This window comes from Pinus tabuliformis, chromosome 1_2 (assembly GCF_031772625.1).
Source record: "Pinus tabuliformis cultivar Carrire ecotype Pingquan chromosome 1_2, CPIR1, whole genome shotgun sequence".
NCBI lineage: Eukaryota > Viridiplantae > Streptophyta > Pinopsida > Pinales > Pinaceae > Pinus > Pinus tabuliformis.
This window is the reverse complement of record NC_142298.1, coordinates 1127012573-1127025867: the sequence shown is the minus strand read 5'-3', so window position 1 is coordinate 1127025867 and position 13295 is coordinate 1127012573.

Genomic DNA, 13295 nt, shown 5'->3' with positions numbered 1-13295 from the left:
ATGGAAACCATTATGGGTATATGCTTAATGAAATCCCGGATGTAGTGATCTCTTTCATAACAGGTTTCCTGTGTTATGCTTCGAAAGTGCTGGACTAGAACTGCTTCTATTTCTTCATGAGAATTGAGATTATTTCCTCTTTTATCCTTAATCAGAGAAATTCTATTGTGTGCTCTGTTAGCCATGGTGGATTTGTGAAAAAATATGGTATTACGTTCACCCTCCTTTAGCCATTGGACTCTTGATTTTTGTCTCCAAAATATTTCCTCTTGTTTGCATATATTCTCCCATTGTTGCTAATATTTGGTGGCTTGATCACTTCTTACTTTGTCATGGCCCTCTTTGATAAGGATTTGGTTAAGTTCCTGCATTCTACCTTCAATAATTTTTTTCCCTTCAAAGATATTGCCAAATTCATTCTTGTTCCAGTCTTTGAGCCGGGTTTTGATGTGCTTCAATATTTTCTGAAGAAGGAACATTCTAGTACCCTGAATGTTTAACTCCTCTGTCCACCACCCGGTTACATTTCTCAAGAAATCTAGGTGGGACAACTAGATATTCTCAAATCTAAAAGGTCTGTTCCTGGGTCTACCAATGCCTTGAACCTCCAGATGTATCGGCCAATGATCTGAGCCTCCAAAGGGGAGCACTCTTGCGACCATTTCCTTGTTATTGAGCATAAGATCCTCTGAGATTATGAATCTATCTAACTTGGAAGCTACCTGGGATTCTCCTCCTCTTTTATTGTTCCAGGTGAAGATTCCGTTATTCATTTCAATATCCACCAGCTTCATCTTATCAATAAATGTTTGAAAAGCCAGAGAGTCTTTGCCTAGAACTCTAGTTCCCCCATTTTTTCGTAAGTGATCTAATCATGTTAAAATCACCCCCTAAGATCCAGGGTATTCCTACATGTCTGTCTCTAAGAGACTCCAGAGAGTTTAGAAGCCTGAGTTTGTCATCCATTCTTTCAGGTCTGTAGACATTTGTTACCAAGTAGGTTTCCTTATCTCCTACTGGTTGTATTACTACAGATAAATAATCCCTAGATGCCTCTGCATCTATTAAGTCAATTTTTTGTGGATTTCAAAGTGTGAGAATACCACCTACTGTGTTCTCCGCTTTGAATTCCAAGAACCCAAATCTCTTGAGCCATTTACTATGGATATATCTTATCTTCTAAATGGAACATTTGGTTTCTTGGATGAAAATCACATCCGGAGATGCTTGTTTCATTCTGTTACTCAGTAACCTTTGTTTCCTTTTACTACCTAGAACCCTAATATTCCAAGAAGTAAATTTCATAGTTAAAGGTTAGTAAAGGAGTAACTGGATAGATATTTCATATTACCCGAATCTATCATTAGCTTTCCACATTCCGTTAATAGCTCATTCTGCTTTTTTCTGCCCCTCTTCTTTCCTGGGATTCTGGGTGCTAGTCCTGCTGTATTTTTCATCATTTTCACTCCTTCGTGGCCTTGTCTATCTTTGTGTTTTAGTCTGTCCAACCCTTTATTCTGGGTTTTCCATAAAAACAACTGTTGAACCCTATTGAACTCCTCTATAGGTAACGAGTCTAGCCCCTCTTTGGTTCCTTGATTTAAGAAACCTTCTAAATCTAGGTTCTCTAGGTTCTCTTTCTCAAGAATTTCTTGGAGTTCACGGTCCTCCATTTCCATCTCACTTTGGGTCATTTCCAGATCCTATCTTGTTCTGCATCACTTATCATAAATTATTTTTTCTTTTTGTTTTCTTGCGTTGGTTCATTGTCTTCTTCTTTCTCCTCCTCCACTGGGCTCCCTTCCTTTGCTTTAAATTTCTCTATTAGATCTTCGTCTGCTTCAAGGACTTGGAACATGTTCCAGTTCGCTTGCTGCCCTGCCACTTTACGTGTTCTTATTCCTCTTTTTCCTCCCTTTCCTTTGTGTTCCACCCTGTGGGAACTTTCTGAATCCTTCATTGTATCAGCTTTGCCTTTTCTTTCTATCTTTCTAAGAGGGAAGTCTCTGAACAGATGTCCATGCTCATGACATTTGCGACATCTAAATGGAATATGTTCATAATCTACCGTTTGCATCCATTCTTCATCAAAAACTTCCAGAATAACCTCGTCCGGCAAACCTCCAGAGAGATCCATCTCCACACATATTCTAGCGAAGGAAGTATACTTTCCCCTTCTAGTGGCCTTAAAAACTTTGACAAACTACCCTAAATTATTTCCTATGGCTGATAGGGATTCTGTTTGCCAGTAATCAAGAGCTAGAGAATAGAGTCTTACCCAGACTGGGACTGAAGTAAAAGTTTCGCGTTCTGGGACAAAATTCATAATCCACGGTCGCATATAGAGGCCTGTTGTAACATAAAAGTATGGCCCTCCTTCAAACACTTTGTCCTTATCTTCAATATTTGCAAATACCACAGTGAAAAATCCCTTGGACCCCAGATGTAGGTCAATGCTGCCTTTTGGTTTCCAGCGGTATTTAATCCACGTTTGTAAGGATTTTTCATTGGGCCACAACCCCATAAATTTACAAATGATTGCATAAGTTTGCATGTGATCCCTGTGCGCCTACAGCATTAGGTCATTTAAAATGACTCTGGGAGTTACCACCGCTTTGGGTTTGCATGGGCCCATGTGTGCTTTGTCTTTAGTGCCCTGTTCCCTGATTTCTTCTTCATTTTTTGTTGCATTATTGTGTTTCTTTGACTTAGTCCCCTCCTGTTCTTCTTCTCTGCTTCTATCCCTTCCTTCTGCAGGCTCTCTATCATATTCTATTGGTCTTTTTCCCCTGCTAGCCACGACCTGCTTGTAGGAGGGAGATGAGCTCCCTCCTGTGTGTCCTTTCATGGAGGACTTCCTCTGTAACAGTTCAACACCCTAGTTTGCTTTCCCGCCTTCCTCCTGTATCCCCCTCAAGAGGTTGGTATTACCATTCACCACTACCGTCCCGAATTTCTGTTGGACTTGTTGTGTAAAATCTTCCCATCTTGCTTCTATTCTAGTTGGTAGAGTAGATTCAAGTCTATTGTTTTAGTAAATTACATTAGCAGTTTGAATCTATAAGGACTTTATACATCGTATCAGAGTTGAAATCACAATAGAAGAGAAGAATACGAGGTTTTACTTGCAGGAGGAATGAGTTTTGTAGATATCTTCTCCAGAGCTAGCAACAAAATCATGATGGTGTTCTATGGTTTGAGGCTCGACTATACCCTTGAGGGTAGCTCGAATTCCATTTCCTGGAGAGACCGGATGGAAGTAGTCATGGAAGACAATGGATTGAAGGAGTTCATTGATAAGGACATCTTGAAACCATCTCCAACTAATGCACATGGTTTAGAAACATGGAAGAAGTGTGTAACAAAGGCAAGAAGAATCTTATTGGAAGGAGTTTGAGATCCTATTCTCTCGAACATCCATGGGAAGGAGACTCCATATGCAATATGGAATGCGTAGTTTTGTTTTAATCAATCCTAATTCATCGAGGCTGCAACATTTAATTGTCAACCCAGGGTAGGTCTTGCTGTTTCAATGGAGTTCACATTGTTTGTGCCGATACACTACAACCAAGAATGAAAAAAATGGAAAGAACCATAAAAGATGTCGCTGAATCAAATTGCTGAAATCAAATCCTTCATGTAGAAATAAAAAAAATACTCCACATAATTTAAATCACACTTCACAACTACCAAAGCAAGCAAGCGCCACACAATGCCTAATATCTACTCCAGCTGGTTACTACCATTCTGTTTGATTAACTGAGTGTAACCGTATACTATACATTGGGACAACAATGAATGTAATTCACAATTTGTACAACAACAACAAGAAACCATATGAAAAATAAACAAATAAGAATGTATACTACCTCTACCACTGTAGTTTGTGCCAAAGAGAAGGGCCCTTCCTTCTTAGTAGGGGAGCAGGAATAACATGAAATTAATTAATGAATTAGCTAAAGAGCAGTAACAACATCACCATAGTGATTAATATTAAAAATAATTTAGAGTTACAGAAGCATAGTAACAATACTCTTCTATATGTCATCCTTATACATAGGAAATCGATTTTCTTTTATAGTTATTACATGCCTGAAATTAGAAATAGATCAGTCATGAGAATCTCACGATTCTCAAGATGATAATAAATAAAAGTAGTTACAACCTATTTCTAAATACAATTATACATTAGTTAGGATTGCAACCGCTTGGGTCTGTTGCTTCCAAAATAAACAATTCCTAATGCCGACAGCTATTATGTGAAATAATACCCACATTTTCCAGCTCCGGTACAACAACATCCTGCGAGTGAATAATGGTTCAGGACGTAATGATAATCACTGGTGACAACACCCTTGGTGTAACATCGGTCCTTTGTATCAACGCGTAGTGTAACAACATCCTGTAACAACATTCAATGTGTAACAACAACCTGTAACAACATATAGGGTGTAACAATGAATTGCTCTACCCTACTCTGTAATTGATCAGCGCTGCCTGTTTACTCCATAGCCTTATTCCCATGAGAAAAACTTGAAAAAGACAAGAGCTTCCAAAATACTCCTCCAATGCTCACCCCAGTTAGCCACAAAAATGAATAAAGTATTGTATTATTCAGTAAAATACGACAACATAACATGACAGTGGAATAGGTTATAAAAATGAGAAAAAGGGTGATTAATCATGTAAAATTCATAGGCCTAGAGGATAAGAGGATCAAAATTGGGAAAAGGAGGTGTAGAAAATAGGTAAAAAGTCACACCCAACATCTCCCCCCAACTGAAGCAACTGCATGTCCCCATGCAGAATCTCAGCTTCTCCTGCTATACCCCCGATGCAAGTTTGTAAAATTGTAAGCACCAACAGTGTCTTCACTTGGAGCTCTGTACCCTTGAATGGCCATCAACTGATGTGGCCAAGATTCTTCTTCATAATCACATAGGTGGTAGTCCGGCTGATACTCTTCTACTGGCAACCAAATCAAAGGAAATTTAAATCTAAGCCCAATCTAGAATGCCCCCAATGTCTACACGATCTGAGCATACTCAGGCACCCATGTAACAACAGCCATGAAATTTCTGTATTCAAAAGGATCCCCTTCTTGCAACTCAGCGCTACAGGCTTCGGTGCATTTAAGACACCCTGCTAGCGCTCAAATTTTCATATGTGCATGCAAATTGAGGAAAATCCTCACAATCCTTTTCCTATAGATGACTGACCGTTCCTTGATCTCTGAAGTGCTCAAGAACAACTTAAACTCAGGTGTGAGTTCATAGACCATCCATGGTTCTTCTCTGACCCATAATGCTATCCTTTCTTCATTCATTTATGTTGATTTCATGGCTAGATGCCACTCAATCTGGTTCCTCATAAACGAAAGAATGGTTTGCAACTGCAAACATCCCATGTAGAAGAAGACACTTGCTACCATTTTCGTGCTGACATACTCACACATGATATTATGTAAAAATAACTCACAAAGCAAGATCTGTTTTTCAAAATCATAGGAGCGAAAAATATCAAGAAAAATTCGGGTCGAAGAACCCAAATAAGACCTATTCTCAAAAACTACTTTCAATTGAAATAAATAATATCGTTCCCAAAGGAACAATGGATACGATGGGAACAGTGTCCTACCTGCTAGCAAGTTTAGGGAAATATCACGAAGCTTGGTCTTGTCATTTGTCAGGTTTGAGACCTGTCGCTATAACTGATACAATTGTTCATCCTTCTTCTTCATGGCTTCCTTGTGCCTCCGTGCTTCCCATTCTCTCTCCCATTCTTCCTTTAACCACTTTTCCCTAAGGGAATCCATCATCCTTTTGTGTGCCTTGAGTGAGATCACCCCCTCTTGTAGAGAGAGCACCTGTTGCTTCCATTTCTGTAGCTCTGGTAACAATAACATCTTTTCAGAACACCATCCTTCGTTAGGACTCGGTGTTGTCCCACATGCACTATCAATTGAGGTTGTAACAATGTCCTGAGGGTGAAACTTCTCCACTTTGGCTGCTGGTTCTTGTGTAACAACAACTTCGTTAATGGATTTTGTTACAATTTCCTTCTCTACCTGATCAACTTCCATTCCCACTGCTGGTTCTTGTGTAGTAGCAATGTCACCCACAGACTTGTGTATATCATTTTTCCCCAGGTAGGATTCTGTCTCCATTGCTGGTTCTTGTGTAACATCAGTGTCAACCACATGCTCCTGTATGTCAACTTCTCCTTCCTTTCCTTGGATGACTTCTGTCTCCACTGTTAGTTCTTATGTAATAGCAGTGTCAGCCAAGGGCTCTTGTGTATCTGCTACCAGATTAGTTTCTGTGGATTTCACCGTCTCAATTGATGGTTCTTGTGTAATAGCAATGTCCTCAATGGGTTTTTGTGTGTCAGCCTCCCAAATTTCAGTTTGTGTTTCCCTCAATATGGTGTCTACTGTACATACTCTAAACCCCACTGTCACTAGCTTCTTAGCACAGGCTATGCACAATACTCGAGACATCTCCCTTCCTAGCCCTGTCGATGACCTCGGCCGAAGTGCCTAACTCTGGGGCTCTTGCCTCTGCCTTCCCCTCTGCTAGTTGTTCCATTAACTCTCTATTCTATTTTTCTAAATTTTCAATTTTTAACATCAAGGATTGAGTTTCTCTCTCACCAGGTGATGAGCCTCATAATTGAGTAATTATATGGGTCTTAATTGGCCTTAATTCGCCTCCTAGCTTAGTCAAACCAACTAATCTCACAAATTATTGCATACTTTTGATTATATTTTGTTTATAAAATGAGTTAAAGTTGGATATTTGGCTTTGTGGTCTAAAGTGAATGTAATGCAGGCATAAAGGATAAAAGCAAGGAAAAATGCAGGCATAAAGGATAAAAGCAAGGAACTATGGAAAAGACCTTGGTAAAAACTCGAATGGGACAAGGGAGAGTAATTATAGGAGGTAAATCCTCTTCATTTACTACCCCACCATTCGAATATTCCTCCATCATCGAAGTGCAAACAACCATCACTTTGAAGACTAGAAGACAACCGAGCAAGTGAAAGTGATAGAAACCAGTTTATCAGCTATATAAGTAGAGAGACTTAGGACCTCACTAGGATTCAGACTTCATTTGTAAAACTCTATTTTATTTCTGAGTTGCAAAGACTTGTGATAGTTTGCTCTGTAATCCATGGTTTTTATAATAAGAATGAGTTCTCTTTAAGCCATCTCTAAGTTAACTCCGAGGGCTAAAGCTCTTGGGTTAGGGCCCGATCCAAGCAGCCAAAGCTCCTCTTTATTGTACTGTTATCCTAGCATAGTTTCCTGTTTTTCATTGTTCATTTGCTTAGATAGATTCCTGGTTTTGTTTATTTGTTTAAATAGATTTTTAATTTACTTGTTTATTTGTTTAAATAGCTTTCTGGTTTACTTGTTCGTTTGTTTAAATAGATTTATGGTTCAGTTCATCTGCATTTGCTATAGTTTACTTCCATTTATGCCTTCTTTCAGTTCACAGGTTAGTTAGGAGAAAAAGATCATTATCAGGTTGTGTGCAGGTGTCTCGGCCTCATCTCCTCCCTCTGGGACCATGATTTGAGGAAGGGACCCTTCAGCAGCCCCAAAAACACAGGTTTCTGGTTCTCACATGAGCTATGGAGTTTGTCATTTGATTCAGTTACTCGTTCACCTCACTGTGTTTTTCTGTCATTTTCCCTTTGAAACCTCCTTCAGCACGTTCTTCAAGCATCACTTCCTCGCCGTCCGATCACCAACAAACCTTCACAATCACGTCTGATTCATTATTTTCTCCAAATGCTGCCTCGTGTGGAGTCTTCCACCCACTTTATGAGCTTTAATCTCCACCATCTATTTGTCACTTGATCCGACGGCTAGCGCGTCACCCAATCACTTTATGCACTTTAAGTCCCCACCATTGATCTACCTTGCCTGATCCGATGGTTTTCGTTGCTTCACTCGATCACCAACTAGCTTAGCCGATCTCCACCATTGATCAACCCCACCTGATCTAATGGCCATCGCGCAATCTCACGCGCATTAGTGCATGAATGTTATCCACTTGAGAGCACACGAGAAAAGTGGTTTTCTCGTGCTACGTGTCACGTAGTAAGGCTAATCGCGTGAAATTTCAAAATACTGCTTACAATATGAAGGGTGCACGAGAAACTACTTACCACCTTAGAAACCCGCTCCCTCATTTCCGCACGTTTCGTTTCCCCACGATATGATCTACTATTAACCTCGTTCATCCATCCACTCACCTAATCCCTCGTGACATGATCTCCACCATTCATATGCTTTGTTCCCTTCTTCATCCATCCATTCACTTAAGCCTTCACGATAAGATATCCACTATTCACCATGTTATTTAACCCTATTCGCCCATCTATCTACGTAACCTCCTGCAATCCAATCTTCGCCGTTCATTTCCCTTTCACCCGACTGATCCAACAGTTCTTACGCATTGTAACTCCCTCATGTCCTCCTTTCACTAATTTCGTCCTCTGACTTCTCTTCCACTTGAAAGCCGAGTTAGTTTAGTTCTTTCCTTACACCTTAGTCTAGTTTTGATGCTCTTTACTTCTGAAACTTAGATAATTAGCATTAGATTAGTGTTAATTTAGAAATTCTGCTTAGCATAGTTGTTTGATGGTTAGTTAGGTTATGGTATGGTTTAGCATTTCATGCCGTTTTCTTCAATACTGCAGTAGAAGTAGCTCTCCGTTAGGATAGATTTGCTCTTCTTCCATCAAAGAGTTAAGCTTCTTCTGACCCTATAGAAGTCTAGCTTGGAACCCCTGGGGTCTCTTGCCAGATGAGCAGTGACAACAGGCAGTATCTTCAATTTTACTTGTGAATTTAGCATTGTCACCTCCAAGTTTGTATGAACCCCGGGTTGATAAGTAAAGCTGGTAGCCCTGGGAGTTGCAACATTCTTGTTTCAATACCTAGGCTCATCACTTTTTGGCGCCGTTGCTGGGGAGGTGTCTAAGTAGAAGTAATTACTGCTTTCTTCTACTTCTAGTCTTCCATTTTATTCCATTAGTTTGTTTTTGCAAAAGTAATCTAGTAGCTTCCTTTCTTTCATTTGTCATTAGCTTCTTTCCTTTTCATTCTGCAAGTACTTTCTAGATTTAAAGAAAATATTACAAAAACCGACCCAAAAACATTTCCTTTCATGCCTCGTAGGAATAGGGACAGTTCAGGGAAATTCTTGTCAAATACCCCCACTGCATCCAACAGTCAACCTTCTTTCTTCTTCAGTGACGATGAATTGGAAGACCCTTTAGGTGAGCAACCTTACATATTTGAGGAACCTACAGGGGAAGAAGAAGAGGAAGAACCCATTCTTATTGAATCAATGGCTGAAAACCAAAATGATAGAGGGAATAGAGAGAGAATTGAGGGTGCCTTCCCCATCAGGGAAACCAATGGGGACACTAAGATGAAGAATATAAGCCCCTCTGCTCTACCTCATTTCCATGGCCTGACCACAGAGGACCCTGACACTTTCATATTTGAGTTTGTTGTTATATGCCGAACTTATGACTATACAGATGATGAGCAAAAGTTAAAATTGTTTCCATATAACCTCAAGGATGCATCATTGTGTTGGTTCATGGGTTTACCTGGAGATAACATCACAACTTGGGCTTAGATGCAGCAGACTTTTAACAAAAAATATAGGGACTACTGTAGGTCAAAGGATACTAAAGAAGAGATTTTAGGATGGCCATAGGCCGGGATGAATCCTTAGAAGACTATGAAGAAAGATTCTAGCTCAGTTACAAAAGGGCCAGGTGCACACTTGACCCTGAGTCACTAAAGCTGGTCCTGCTTAGAGGAGTAAGGGAGGATCTTCTAGATACCTTACATATGATAGCAGGAGGAGATGTCTACCAATTACCCTATGAGGATATTAAGATTGTCTTTAGAAACCATTCTAGGTTAGCCAGGAAAAAGGGTAGGGGTAGTCAACCTATGGCCAGTACATCATCCTCTAACTTATCCATCAAGGGTGAAATTGGAAATATGCTGGAAGATTTCAAAAGTGATATGCTGCAAACCCTTGCCTTGCAATTAGACACCATGAACATCAAAAGGAAGCAAGAGGAAGCAGAGAGAGCCTTGGCCATCTTTTGTCCTAGATGCACCAGGAGGCATCCTAGGAACGAATGTCCATTGAACTGTATTAAGATTTGCTCAGTCTGTGAAGAAAACCACTCCACATACAAGTTCCCTTCTTTACCTAGACTTAAAGCTGTATATCAAGGAGCTGAAGGGGTCACTGAGCAGCTTTGCTACATCAACCAAAGGAGACCTCCTGGGCCTAGACCATACCAACAGGGTATGCAAGGGTCATCCCATGCATATTACAACCCCAACCAAACCACAACTATACCTTCTTGGGGACCCCCTGCTCATCCTTCCTGGTCTATACCCCCTCCTTGGTCCTATGCATCTCAGTATCAATCCCATCCAGCCAACCAGTCATTTCAACCTTATGTTCAGCCACAACATCAGTGGAATACCCCACACTAGGGGCGGAGGCCCCAATTCAACAATGTTCCAACCCTATTTCCTCCACCACCTACCCAACCACAACTCCTGCACTTTGCTCCACCCAAGAAACACCAGATGCCTGCCTAGCCAAATCCGAACCCAAACAATAGGCAGAATCAACAAGCATACAATGGAGAGACATCATACCTATCTTATGCTGTAGAAATCCAGGAGATCAACCTACGATCTGGGAGAATTCTCCCAGACAACCAACCTCCCTCTCCACATAGGGAGGTTGAGGAAGAAAGAGAGAAAAGCAACCTTAAAGTAAATCCACCCTTTCTTGAGAGATTAGCCTAACCACTCTAGCCTACCCTAGAAGAAACTAAACTTCTTGGAGAACTGAAAAATCTATGTGTAAAGATTCCCCTTCTTCAGGAAATCAAAGATGTTCCCATTTACAATAAGCTGATTAAGAAGAAGTTCTTCAAGCATCCAGGAAGAAGAAAAAGGGATGCCCCTACCATTAATGTCAATGGGCAGCTGTTTGACTTAATGTTGGGCTAGGCAATATGTCCAAAATATTTGGACCCTGGAAGTCCAATAGTAGATGTGCACGTCAATGGCACCATTGTCCGACACACTTTGATTGATCTTGGGGCTACCATTAATGTGATGACCAAGGACACCATGCTCAAGCTCAACCTCCAAGGGTCATTGAGAAAGACCACAATAGTTCTGCAACTTGCAGACCATTCCACAATCACCCTTGAGGGAATTATGGAGGATGTGATGGTCTCCATTGACTCCTAGGAGTACCCTACAGATATCCTAGTTCTCTAGCCTAAGGCTAAGCTTACTGGTTACCCTCTCATCCTTGGGAGGCCATGGTTGGCCACAACTAATGCTTACATTAGCTGCAGAGTTGGGAATATGACCATCAAGAATGGGCATATGTCCAAACAGTTAGTCCTATACCCTCCTGCTCAACCTATCCTAGAGCATGATTTACCTTTATGGTTAGAGGAGGAAGAGGATGAGTTTTATTCTGCCCAAATTTATGTTTTGGAAGAAACCATAGGAGGATGACAGCAAGATGAGGATGACTTAATTGAACACCTGCTCCAAAGTCCAACTCCTAATTCATTACCATTAGAAGAAGTAAGCGAAACCTAGAACAATCATCCAATTGACTTATGCTTGGCCAATTCCAACCCACTCCGTGTCAAAACCATAGAATTTGGCCCAGAGAAAACTTTGAACATTAATCCATCTCTTTCTGCTTTAGAAGAGGAAAAGCTATGCAACATGTTGAGAGAAAACCTAGAAGCCTTCGCTTGGAGTTATAAGGAAATGAAGGGAGTACACCCCTCAGTGTGTACTCACCACATATACATCAAAGAAGGTTGTAAGCCAGTCAGACAACCACAAAGGAGGATGAATCCAGCTCTTAAAGACATAGTCAAAGAAGAACTGCAAAAACTGCTAGATGCAGGATTCATTTACCTTATCTCAGACAATGAGTGGGTCTCTCCTTTAGTGTTAGTTCCCAAGAAAAATGGTAAGTGGAGGATTTGTGTTGATTATAGGGAGTTGAACAAAGCCACAAATGAGGATCATTTCCCCCTATCCTTCATTGACCAAGTGTTAGATGGCCTGGCAGGGAAGAATTTTTTTTCATTCCTAGATGGATCAGTGGGTACAACCAAATCCAAATCTGCCCAGAAGACCATGATAAGACCACATTCACTTGTCCTTGGGGTAATTTTGCCTATAGGGTCCTTTCTTTTGGCCTATGCAATGCTCCTGCCACTTTCCAGAGAGTAATCTTGAGTATTCTTTCTGAATTAGTACATGATGTTGTGGAAATCTATATGGATGATTTTACACCTTATGGCTGTGATTTCCAAGAAGCCCTGACTAACCTAGGCAAAGTATTACAAAAATGCATTGAAATGAATCTGTCTCTCAGTCCAGAAAAATGTGAATTCTTAATGATTGAAGGGATTGTGCTAAGTCATTTAATATCTCAGCAAGGACTGCAGGTGGACCCAAACAAAATAGCAATCATCCAAAGAGTCCCAACTCCACAATAGCAAAGAGATGTCAAGAGTTTAATACGGTTAGTTGGATACTACCGGAGGTTCATAAAAGACTTCAGAAAGTTGGCCTCTCCTTTGTTTGGGTTTTTGGCCAAAGATTATGAGTTTATATGGTAAAAGCGTTGTCAAGAGGCCTTAGACATTCTAAAGGGTAAGTTAACCACTGCACCAATCCTTAGAGGCCTAAACTAGGCTCTCCATTTTCATATTCATGTTGATTGCCTCACACAAAGCAATAGGAGTAGCCTTAGGCCAGGAAGAGGAGAAATATCCCTATGCCATCTGTTTTATTAGTAAGAACCTTTCAAAGGTTGAGCTAAACTATATTGTGACCAAAAAGGAACTCCTGGTTGTTGTGCATTCATTAAACAAATTTAGGCATTACATTACATGCTATTAAACATTTGTGCATACTGATCATGCTGTAATCAAATATTTAATGAACAAGCCAGATGTAAATGCTAGAATTATAAGATGGTTGCTTTTATTACAACAGTTTGATCTAACTATTGTTAATAAGCCTAGTAAGGAAAACGTTGTTGCTGACTTTCTATCTAGAATGAATCTTCCTGCAGGTGGAGAAGGAATGGTGGATGACCAGTTAACAGATGAGCATTTATTTACTATTTCAGTTCTCTCCCCATGGTTTGCTGATATAGCAAACTATTTGGTATTAGCACAGTTCCCA